Source organism: Triticum aestivum, chromosome 5B (genome assembly GCF_018294505.1).
Source record: "Triticum aestivum cultivar Chinese Spring chromosome 5B, IWGSC CS RefSeq v2.1, whole genome shotgun sequence".
NCBI classification, from domain to species: Eukaryota; Viridiplantae; Streptophyta; class Magnoliopsida; order Poales; family Poaceae; genus Triticum; species Triticum aestivum.
The window spans coordinates 707,998,107-708,011,321 of record NC_057807.1 but is presented as its reverse complement, the minus strand read 5'-3'; positions in this window follow the sequence as shown (position 1 = coordinate 708,011,321).

Below are 13,215 nucleotides of genomic sequence, written 5' to 3'. Positions count from 1 at the left end.
TCTGACAGTGACAAGTTGACCGTGATCGTATGCTTGCTCAATAGTGTGAGGCCTTGGTGGTGGAACAGGAGCAGGGGCAACATCAGAGGGTCCAGGCTGCACAACAGGTGCTTCAGGAGCATTTGTCATATTCGCTCCAGGTGCAGCCTCCTCATTGGCATCAGGGGCAGCAATCTCATTGGCGTCAGATGCAGGGGCCACATTTGCTTCGGGCACAGTTGCCTCATTGGTTTCAGGCACGCTGGTTGGTGCAGGCTCCACATTGGCGTCAGCCATGACCACGTCATTGGCTTCATTAGCATTGGTGGTGGCAGCCATAACAGGTTCAACCTCCTCTTGAAGAGCAGGAGGGTCGGGCACAGGCACGTTCAGATCATGAACTGCTTCTTCTTCAATCACAGGGGGAGTTGGTACACGTACTTCTTCTTCATTTTCTTCGGCTGATGCAGCCGGAATGTCTTCAGCAGCATGTGCTTCAGACCTGGAGATGTTCACTGTTGGAGCTGGTTCAGAGAATACTTGTCGTGTAACAGGTGAACGTTGCACTTCTCCTTCAAGAACGCTCGATAGAGGGACTTCAGGCCTTTGTCCTCTTCGAAGCCTGCGAAGCGCTGGCTTCAAGTTAGGAGATGGACTTGGTTGAGCCTGAAAGTCTTCATCCTCTTCTTGCACTGGGGGTGTAGCTCGTTGTTGTTGTTGTTGAGTACTGGGGGAGTCTTGGTGTTGTTGTGGGTGATCAGCCCACGAAGCATCCTGAGCAATTGGCGTCAATGGACGACCAATGCTGATGATTTCGCTGTTCGTACGAACAGGCGATGATACCACTTGATGTTCAATCTGAGGAAGAACTTCATCATCATTTACATTGTCATCTTGACCAATGTCTTCAGCAGCGTTGGGTTCAGCTGCTGGAATATCTTCAGTCTCATGTGCCTCTGTGGTAGCAGGCTCATGGACAACCATCCTTCTTTCTTGATGAACAGACACAGGGCGAACAACGGAAATGGGTTCAACGACTAAGGGCTCTGTGGAAGCAGCCCTAGTCTTCTTGGTCTTGCGCTTCTTCTTGGAGGGAGCGGCATCAGAGGCTTCAGCATGCTTTCTCTTTTTCGCCTCAGCCTTGGCAGCCTTTGTCTTCTTCTGTTCTGAAGCGGTTGTGGTGACCTTTGGCTTCGAGCCAGTCATGCTGCTCGGAAAGATAATGCGAGGGGCTTCTTGGCGTGATGGCTCAGGCTGTTCAGCAGGGTGCTTCTTCTTCCTCTTTGTAGCCATCCTGGGGTCAATGCCTGGACGGCCAAGGGACTTGCGCTTCTCAGCCTCATTGTAGGCAAGCACACACTTATCAGCCAAAAGCTTCATGCGTTCTCGAGAGCCCTGAGCTTCTTGGCGTTTATGCAGAAAAGCTTCTTTGAGCTCATGGCGCATGACCTTGAAGTTTCTGACGTCTTGAACACTCAGATTGGCCACATGCTTCTTGAATTGAGCCTTCTCAAAATCAATCTTGTTCTTGAGCTCAACGATGCGCTGAGCGAGAGCTAGCTCAGAAGTAATGGCGCCATTGAAGGCGACACTGAGGCCAATTGGGAGTTGTAAATCTTCAAAGCTGACGTTGGGGGTGTCGAACCACTCATCAATGAAATTGTGAATGATGGCCACATCAAACAGAGGCAGGTTACTGAAGATTTCTGCTTCCTCTTTGCTCTTGATCAGCTGCTCAAGGGCATCATCCGCAAGATCTTCATCACTTGATAGATCAATGGGTTCTTCACGCAGAATGGCAGCAGGAGTCAAAGCTCGCTGATCAGATGGTCTAACAAGTTGCTTCTTCTTGTCCGTTCTCTTGGAGACACGGGACAGATCTTCAGATTGCACACTGGCTTCAGGAGGTGCAGTGGCTAGTGGCTTCGCACGCAAAGTCTTCGGCGGTGGCTTTGCAGCTGAGGTTGAAGCCTTAGACTTCTTTTGCTTTTGCGGCTTTGGCGGAGGAGGAGCAGGGGCTTCATCCGAGTCAGCACCATCGTCAGAATGATCTACTCTGGCGCCTTGGACCATGATGTAAGTGATGAGGCCGTCAAGGTTGGCATAGGGGCCAATGACATTGGGATTAGCTTCACGGGAGCCATCAGTGTGGGGAGCAGAGGGACCTGGATTGAAGTCCAAACCCAAGGTCTTCTTGTTCTCTTTGGCCGAAGCCACAGCAAACTGATAGTTGCGCTTGAAGAGCGAATCTTCACGACACCATAGAAGTGAAGTGGGATCTGCGTTTGCTGGCTGTGGCCCACGGACCATACATGGATAGAAGCCTTGTTCAATGGCTTCAGCTCGGCTCTTGGGTTGCAGCCCTCGATAGAGAATATCACCCCATGGGCTCTTGATGGCATGCTTCTCTGCATATTCCTTTGTCACAAATCTGTACTTGAACCACTCCTCAGCCCAGTAGCATCGAATCCATTGGGTTCGCATCTTCCTCTGATGATAATTCTCTTCAGGATCTGTCTTGTACAATTCTGCTAATTCATCAGGCAGATCTCTAGATGTGCCACTTCTGCGCTGTCTGCCACCCTTCCTTGCTGATTTCTCTGTTGCCATGAACTTCAAGCTAAAAGGCTTCAGTACGTTCAATGGCTTCAGAGGTCTGCGTTTGCTCGTCAGACAGGAACTGGCTTCAGGAGAATTTATATGGTGCTGCAAGTATTCTGCAAACGAATGCAGACTATGAGAACCAAGGGATTCTCCCACGGACATGTACCTGTGACAGCATTAGAGATGCAAGGGAAGGGGGAGAGGTCATATGCATTCTCAGAAGATTTTGAAGATAAATCAGTTTGAAGACATTGACCTCATGTTGCAAAGACATTCACTTATATAGATGAGTTGGTTCCAGATTTGTACCAATCCGTGAATAAGTACAAGTGAGGAATCAAGCTAGTAGAAATCTAAGTGAATCGACTAGTCAGTATGAGATGCAGACGGAATAGATCTAGCTTTGAGTGGACAGAAACTACTTTCGGTAAATAGGATGAATCTTGAAGATCAAAAAGGTGGTAAAAATAGAGTTATAATTACCGCACGAAGAACTGCTAGATGGAGAAGAATAGGAGACCGAGCAGTTCAGCCCACCGTGCCCTAACTTGGCGACGGAGGACACCTACGGCGACGGCGGAGAGGACGATGTCCGCGGCCGGCGTGAGGACGGCGTCGGAGAAGTCGCGGCAGCTAAGCGCTTCGTCGCCGGTGTCGTCTCGAGCTAGCGGTGGCGCTAGGGTTTTAACGGAGGTGGAGAGGTGGGAGAAAGATTTCTTTACCGCAGGGGGACATGTATTTATAAGTAGGTGAGAGAGAGCATAATTACTCTAGTGCCCCTGCCGGTTCATATCGGAGGGATACGTGGCCAGCATGCAACACACCCAGGGTTGTCCCACGTTCCCACGCCCGCCAGGCATGTCGGAGAGTTGTTCCGGCTTCTCCGGATTTCAACAGTAAAGATAAGTCATTAAAACAGATTTAATGTTTGTCTCTTTGCCTTCTGCTGACTAGGACGTAGAGAAGACATTCGACAGTTTCAACAGAATGCATATGATTTGGACAGATAGATTTGAGATAGTAAGCATAGAGAGGTTAGGGTCCGATCACATTCACTTAGTTCAAAAGATCCAAACTTGAAGACATAGCTATAAGTGAATGTTGTAGAGGACAGAACACTAGTATATATATATATTAGTTCAAAGAGCAATCAAATCATCATAGTGGAGAAAGTCATGAAGACAAATTGAAACTGAAGACAAACCAAATGCGAAGTCATTGCAATATAACGCCTTGAATGAAACACTTCAAACAAGAAAAGTTGGTGGTGGCGTTACCCACTGTATAGGAAGTATTAGACCCAGACACAGCGCACAATTATCGTGGCGCTCCAAAGTCAAATTCCATGTTAATGTATTCACACTCAGAGTGTAGATCTTCATTGATTGAAGATATACCTTACTTTGTGTGTTGCACATCTAAGTCATCAACATGCATAAGTGTTAGGATGTGTGCCTGATCACAGGACATTAGAGGATTCTAAGATATTTAGCTCACACCGCAACTTGCAAAACCTTTTCTCATCCAAGGGCTTTGTGAAGTTATCTGCCAGTTGCTCATCAGTGTTGACATGAATGATATCGATATCTTTCTTCATAACATGATCTCTGAGAAAGTGATGACGAATTTCAATGTGCTTTGTCTTCGAGTGTTGGACTGGATTGTTGGCTATCTTGATGGCACTCTCGTTGTCGCAAAAGAGAGGAACTTGTGTCAGGTTGATGCCATAATCCTTGAGAGTTTGCTTCATCCATAGAAGCTGAGCACAACAGGATCCAGCAGCAATGTATTCAGATTCAGCAGTTGAGAGTGATACACAGTTCTGCTTCTTCGAAGACCAACAGACAAGTGATCGACCAAGAAAATGGCATGTGCCAGATGTAGACATGCGATCCACCTTGTCACCAGCATAATCAGCATCCGAGAATCCAACCAAATCGAATCTTGAGCCCTTGGGATACCATAATCCGAGTGTTGGGGTGTAAGCCAAATATCTAAGAATTCGCTTCACAGCTAAGTGATGCGATTCCTTTGGTGCCGCTTGGTACCGAGCACACATGCAAACACTAAGCATAATATCTGGCCTAGATGCACATAAATAAACAAAGAACCAATCATGGAGCGGTATACCTTTTGATCGAACTCTTTACCATTGTTGTCGGGACCAAGATGGTGCTTGGCTGGCATTGGCGTCGTGTAGCCTTTGCAGTCTTCCATTCCAAACTTCTTCAGGAAATCTTTGAGGTATTTTTCTTGAGATATGAAGATGCCATTCCTCTGCTGACGAATTTGAAGACCAAGGAAGAACTTCAGCTCACCCATCATGGACATTTGATATTGCTCTTGCATCATGTACCCAAACTCATCACTGTACTTCTGGTTGGTGCACCCGAACATAATGTCATCCACATATGTTTGGCACACAAACAGTTCACCATCATATGTCTTCGTTAAGAGAGTGGGATCGAGGGATCCAGGTTTGAAGCCTTTGCTCTTCAGGAAATCTTTGATTGTATCATACCAGGCACGAGGGGCTTGTTTGAGGCCATACAGTGCCTTGTTTAGCTTGTACACCATATCAGGATGTTTTGGATCTTCGAAGCCAGGTGGTTGTGCGACATATACTTCTTCTTCAATCTTGCCATTGAGAAATGCACTCTTCACATATATTTGATATAGCAAGATATTGTGATGATTTGCGTAGGCTAGCAGTATGCGAATAGCTTCAAGTCTAGCTACAGGAGCGAATGTTTCATCGAAGTCAATTCCTTCCACTTGGGTATATCCTTGAGCCACAAGACGTGCTTTGTTTCTGATGACTTGACCATGCTCATCTTGCTTGTTTCGATATATCCATTTTGTTCCAATAATGTTATGCTTGCGAGGATCAGGTTGCTTGACAAGTTCCCAAACATTATTTAGCTTGAACTGTTGAAGTTCTTCTTGCATGGCTTGAATCCATTCAGGTTCCATAAAAGCTTCAGCAACTTTCTTGGGTTCTGATATTGACACAAATGAAAAGTGCCCACAGAAGTTTGCTAGTTGTGTTGCTCTTGAACGAGTGAGTGGACCAGGTGCATTGATGCTGTCAATTATCTTCTCTATTTGAACTTCATTTGCAACACGAGGATGGACAGGTCGAAGATTTTTCTTTGGCTGATCATTGTCATCATTGGTAGGATTGTTTTCGGGCTGAGCATTGTCTTCAGGTTGATTTGGTGCGGAGATGATAAGTTCCTCTTCAGACTGTGCTTCAGAGGGCATGATTTCACCAGTTCCCATCAACTTGATTGCTTCATTTGAAGGAGCTTCATCCAGTGTACTTGGCAGGATCTCTCTCTGTGAACCATTGGTTTCATCAAATTTCACATCCATAGTTTCAACGATCTTGTAGAGATAAAGGTTGAAGACTCTGTAGGAGTGTGAGTCCTTTCCATAGCCAAGCATGAAGCCTTCGTGAGCCTTAGCTGCAAATTTTGACTTGTGATGGGGATCCTTTATCCAGCATCTTGCTCCAAATACTCTGAAGTAACTAACATTTGGCTTCTTACCAGTAAGTAGCTCATATGATGTTTTGTTCAGAAGCTTATGAACGTACACACGGTTGATGATGTGACATGCTGTATCAATAGCTTCGGGCCAGAACTTTCTTGGTGTCTTGTACTCATCTAGCATTGTTCGAGCCATTTCAATGAGGGTTCTGTTCTTGCGCTCAACGATGCCATTTTGCTGAGGTGTGTATGGAGCAGAGAACTCATGAGTGATTCCCATTGTATCCAGATACAGATCAAGTCCAGTGTTCTTGAATTCAGTGCCATTGTCACTTCTAATGTGCTTGATCTTCACACCGTAGTTGTTCATTGCTCGATTTGCAAAGCGTCTGAAGACATCTTGCACTTCAGGCTTGTAAAGAATTATATGGACCCATGTGTATCTTGAGTAGTCATCAACAATGACGAAGCCATAGAGACAAGCAGTTGTTGTGAGGGTGGAGTAGTGAGTAGGTCCAAATAAGTCCATGTGCAACAGCTCGGAGGGTTGAGATGTTGTCATGATTGTCTTCGATGGGTGCTTTGCCCTTGTCATCTTTCCAGCTTCACAAGCACCACACAGATGATCCTTCTTGAACTTGACATCTTCGATGCCAATGACATGCTTCTTCTTGACGAGTGAGTGTAAGTTCCTCATGCCAGCATGTCCCAGCCTTCGATGCCAGAGCCAGCATTCTGAAGCTTTTGTGAGAAGACAAACGGCAAGTTGTGGACCAACTGAGAAATCTACCATGTACAGATCATCTTTTCGATATCCTTCAAAGACTAGAGATTTGTCAGATTCCATTAGTACAAGGCAACGATATTTGACAAATATCACAATCATGTTCAAGTCACAAAGCATTGAGACAGACATTAAGTTGAAACCAAGGGATTCAACAAGCATCACTTTATCCATGTGTTGATCCTTTGAGATTGCAACTCTACCTAGACCCAATACTTTGCTTTTACCAGTGTCAGCAAACGTGATGTGACTCTTGTCGGATGGACATAAGGTTGAGTCCATGAGAAGACTTCGATCACCAGTCATATGATTTGTGCATCCACTGTCCATAATCCATTCTGAAGCTTTTGGTGATGTACCCTACAGTGCAGTTAGGAGGATAGGCTTCACACAAGTGTTGTGAAGCATATGCATTTGATACATATAGGGACAGTCACAGCTTATATCAAAGTTAGGACATAGACTGACGAGGAATTTAGATGTGAAGCATATAAAATGATATTTTAACGTGCATCCTCGGTGAGTTTTAGGTCCCCAGCAATAGTATCGGACGCCATTAATTGCTGGCTGGAGACCATTTTCTGCAAAAAGAGTTAGTTCTTCTTTGCCACCCACATTTTCAGTGGGGGCTTAGAAGCAATGAGTCTAAGTGCAGCATCTAAGAATTTTGGCTTTGAAGCCCTAGCAAATAGCCTTGCAGGAGATGAATGATACTCATATGAGTAAGCAGAAAAGTTCTTAGTCCTATGAACATAGCGGTTCGAAGATACACGCTCATATTCATAAGTCTGAGTATGATTTCCCTGCAAAACATTGGCGTTAGGGTGACTCATGTAAGTCCTGGATCTGTATGAAGCCTTTGGGCCATATGAAGCTATAGGTCTCGGGTTTTTCTTCTTCCTAGGTGGTGTCATGATGACATTCATAGGAAGATTCTCAATGTACCGCTTAGGTACCCAGATCTTCTTCATAGGTGGTCCATTCCTGCAGTTAGTACCAATGTACCTGGCAAACACTTCACCATTCTGATTTTTGAACAGCTTATAGTTTGCATCAAAGATTCATCAATGATAATAGGATTAGCACAGGTAAAGCCAGATAAGGTAGATGGATCTACTGAAGGTCCCTTTGCAGCAACCCATGTGGTTTTGGGGTACTGCTCAGGCTTCCAGTATGAGCCATCAACGTTCATTTTCCTCTCGAACCCAACACCCTCTTTCCTAGGGTTTTGGTTCAGAATCAGCTTTTTGAGGACATCGCAGAGAGTCTGATGTCCCTTCAAACTTTTGTACATCCCTGTTTCAAGCAATGTCTTCAACATAGCATTTTCATCAGCAACAGCCGTGGTATACTCCGCAGAGGGGTTAGTGACCACATCAGTAGGTGAAGACAATGAAACAGTAGCAGCAGTGGAACATTCAGCAACAGATGTAGCATTATCACGCTCAATGCATTTTAAACATGGTGGTTCAAATCCTTCCTGAGCGGAAATGATCTGTTGAGCGCGAAGTGACTCATTCACTTTTTGAAGATCTTCATGAGCCGCTCTCAATTTCTCAAGCTCTTGTTTCCTTTGAAGATAATCATAGGAGAGCCTTTCATAAGTAGTTGAGAGTGATTCATGACGACCTTCAAGTTCTTGGTACTTAGCATGAAGACTTTTTATGTCATCAACTAAGGACTGTGAATGTGTCATTTCAGCGTCCAACAGGTCATCGCTTTTGTCTAACAATTTTTGAGTATGTTCCATAGCCTTTTGTTGTTCAGTTGCAATTTTAGCAAGTGTTTTGTAGCTGGGTTTGGATTCACAATCAGAGTCATCTTCACTTGAAGTTTGAAAGTAAGCATCGCGTGATTTTACCTTGGCACCGCGTGCCATGAAGCAGTAGGTGGGAGTAGGATCGTCTTCGTCATTAGCTTCAGCGTTGGTGTGGAAGTCATTATCTTCAGTGTTGAAGATGGACTTGGCAACATAGGCAGTGGCTAGAGCCAGACTTGCAACGCCAGGGTCAGACTCCTCTCCAGACTCCACCTCCGCCTCCTCTGAAGCAGACTCCTCCTCTGAATCCATTTCCTTGCCAACAAAAGCATGAGCCTTGCCAGATGAGCTCTTCTTGTATGATGAAGACTTGGAAGAAGACTTAGAAGACTTTGAGGATTTCTTCTTCTTCTTGTCATCAGAATCATATTCCTTGCTTTTCTTCTTCTTCTTCTCATTGTCCCACTATGGACACTCAGATATGTAGTGGCCAGGTTTCTTGCACTTGTGGCAGGTTCTCTTCTTGTGATCATGTGTGGAAGCTTCATAATTCCTTGAGCTAGATCGTGAAGACTTTCTGAAGCCTTTCTTCTTTGTGAATTTCTGGAACTTCTTCACAAGCATAGCAAGTTCCCTTCCAATGTCTTCAGGATCTTCAGAACTGCAGTCAGATTCTTCTTCAGATGAGGAAACAACTTTTGCCTTCAAAGCACGAGTTCGGCCATAGCTTGGACCATAGATATCTCTTTTCTCAGATAGCTGGAACTCATGTGTGTTGAGCCTCTCAAGTATATCAGACGGCTCGAGTGTCTTGAAGTCAGGACGTTCTTGTATCATGAGGGCAAGGGTGTCAAAGGAGCTGTCAAGTGATCTCAGCAGTGTCTTGACAATTTCATGCTTGGTAATCTCAGTTGCGCCAAGAGCTTAAAGTTCATTTGTGATATCAGTGAGGCGATCAAACGTGAGATGGACATTCTCATTATCGTTTCTCTTGAAGCGGTTGAAGAGGTTGCGAAGAACACTAATTCTTTGATCTCGCTGGGTTGAAACGCCTTCGTTGACTTTGGACAGCCAGTCCCAGACTAGCTTCGACGTTTCCAGAGCACTCACACGGCCATACTGTCCTTTGGTCAGATGACCACAGATGATGTTCTTCGCAGTAGAGTCTAGTTGAATGAACTTCTTGACGTCAGTGGGGGTGACACCTTCACCAGTTTTGGGAGCGCCATTCTTGACGACATACCAGAGGTTGACATCAATGGCTTCAAGATGCATGCGCATCTTATTCTTCCAGTAGGGATATTCAGTTCCATCGAACACGGGGCAAGCAGCGGAGACCTTGATTATCCCTGCAGTCGACATAGCTGAAACTCCAGGTGGTTAAACCGAATCACACAGAACAAGGGAGTACCTTGCTCTGATACCAATTGAAAGTGCTAGTATCGACTAGAGGGGGGGTGAATAGGCGATTTTTATGGAAGTCTTCAAAACTTGATAGTTTCGAAGAAAAACAACAGAAACAACCTAATTGATATGCAGCGGAAGATAAACTAACCTAAACAAGCCATAGTCAAGTATGTAATGATATGAGAGTACAGGACTAATAGCAGTTAGGCAGTAAGGATCAAGTTGGAAGATAGTATGAAGCCAATCAACAACGGTAGTCAAGCAATGAAGTCAAACAGATGAACAGATAAGCAATGACTTCATGAAGACAAACTTAAGAAAGGTTGGAAGGGATAGAACCAGTTGCTTGTTGAAGACACAGGATTTGTTGGACCAGTTCCAGTTGCTGTGACAACTGTACGTCTGGTTAGGGAGGCTGAGATTTAACTCAAAAGACCGTGTCTTCACCTTATTCCCCTTGAGCTAAGGACACCCAGTCCTCGCCCAATCACTCTGGTAAGTCTTCAAGGGAGACTTCCAAACCTTCACAGACTTCGTTCACCGACAATCCACAATGACTCTTGGATGCTCAGAACGCGACGCCTAACCGGCTGGAGGATTCACAGTCCTCAAGTGTAATAAGTCTTCAGGTCACACAGACAGAAAGACTTCAGTGATGCCTAACACTCTTTGGCTCTGGGTGTTTGGGCTTTGTCCTCGCAAGGATTTCTCTCTCTCAAATGCTTCGAGGTGGGTTGCTCTCAAACGACAAAAGTCGTGCACAAAACTCTGAGCAGCCACCAATTTATGGTGTAGGGGGTGGGCTATTTATAGCCACTAGGCAACCCGACCTGATTTGTCCAAAATGACCCTGGGTCACTAAGGAACTGACACGTGTTCCAACGGTCAGATTTCAAACACACGCGGCAACTTTACTTGGGCTACAAGCAAAGCTGACTCGTCTAGCTCTGGATAAGATTTGCTCTCATTGTCTTCGCTCGAAGACATAGGATTTGGGTTGAGCATCACTTCAGTCACTCTGACTTAGTCACTTGGACCCCACTTAACAGTACGGTGGTTCCTATGACTCAACAAAGAAGAAAATGAAATAGCGAATCCACACAGTCTTCGCGCTACAAAGTCTTCACTCAATGTCTTCTCAGGTCATAGTCTTCAATATGAATATCTTCTCATACCACATTGTCTTCAATGTCTTCATACATTTTTAGGGGTCATCTCCGGTAGGTAAACCGAATCAATGAGGGACACTACCTGCGTTATCCTGCAATTCTCACAAACGCATTAGTCCCTCAACCAACTTTGTCGTCAATACTCCAAAACCAACTAGGGGTGGCACTAGATGCACTTACACAAACTGTGTGCATCTGAGATTTTTTGGCCTGCATCCCCTCAAACCGGCTCAATAGAGCCAGGCTCGCTGGGCCAGGCTTGACTAGCAATGTAACCAAACACGCCCATTGTGTTTGCATGGCGCTGCATAGAAAATCAATGGATGGGAAAGAGGAATGCTTGTGCGTGAGATTCATCCGAGAATTTGAAGGAGGAGGATGGCTGCAGGGCCGGGTCCACAGTGGTGCCAAAAGTGCGGCCCACACAGGGCCCAAAGTTCTGAGGGGCCCCAAATTTTTATACAAACCTAGTATTAGAAAGAAAAAAACTAAGCGCTATTGGGCCTTGTGACGCTCGAGTTGGGCTGGAGAGGCGACGAGGCCATCGATCGAGCGCACTCCTCGGAGAGCTCGTATGTGACGCTCTCTGCGTCAAGCAGTCGAGCGATCGCATAGGGGATCGACAGATTGGGCCGGCCCATCTCTCTCGTGAACAATAGCTCACGCTGGAATAAAAAAAGATGCATTGACAGGGATCGAACACTAGACCTGGGGCACCTAAGCATACGACTCGAACCAGTTGAGCTAGGTAACTTTGTTGATCACAGAAGAATGCAAAATCTTAAGAAAACTTAAACGCCGATCCGAACATCTTTAAAAAATTCGAACACAATTTTTTTTCAAAAACAAAACGCGAATGTTTTATCAAACGTGAACATTATTTTTTTTTCACAAATTTTGAGAAAACTCAAACATTTTTCAACACATAAATGAATTTTGGAGATGCGGACATATTTTTTTAGAATGGAAAACATTTTTTAAACCAGCCAAAAAATTGAACAGGAACAATGTTTCAAATTTCAAAACAAAATTTGGAAACACGAACAACTTTTCCACGTGAAGAATTTCTGAATTCCAGAACAAAATTTAAAAATACAAACTTTTTTAAAAATTTGCAAACAATTTTGGAAACAGAACATTTTTCGAAACTTCCAACAAAACATGTAAATATGAACATTTTTTGAAATTTTCGAACAAATTTTGAAACAGGAACACTTTTCCAAACTCCCAAACAAATTTATGGAATTTATGAACATTTTTCAAATTGTGAACAAACTTTGAAAACATGAACATTTTATAAATTTGTGAACAAATTTGGAAAGTTGGAACACCTTTTGAAATTCCTAAACATTTTGCGAATGCAATTTTTTTTAAAATATGAACATTTATTGAAACACACGAACAAAAATTGAAAACGAACATTTTCTTAAATTTGCGAACAAATTTTGCAAAGTTGTGAAATTTTGAAAAAAAAACATCAAGAAAAGAAACAGAAACTAAAAAAAGAAAGTGAAATTTGAAATATGTGAACATTCTTTAAAACTCCCGAACAAAATCTGAAATATGTGAACAAATTTTTGAAATGGGAACATTTTATGAAACTCACGAACAAAAATTTCAAGCACGAACATTTTTTGAAAAATGTGAACAAAATTTAAAATAGGAACATTTATTGAAACTCACGAACAAAAATTGAAAAAACAAAAGTTTTTCTTAATTTGCGAACAAATTTTGCAAATTTGTGAAATTGTGAATAAATATAAAAAAAGAAACAGAAACTAAAAAAAAGAAAAGACAAACAAAATTTGAAGATGAGAACATTTTTTGAAGTTTGAACAATTTTTTGAAAGCATGAACAGTTTTTCAAGTCAGGAACAAAAATTGAAAATGAGAACATTTTGTGAAGTTTTGAACAATTTTCTTTGAAAGATGAACAAAATTTGAAAATAAGAACATTTTGTGAAGTTTTGAACCATTTTTTGAAAGCATGACCAAAATTTGAAAAATGAGAACATTTTGTTA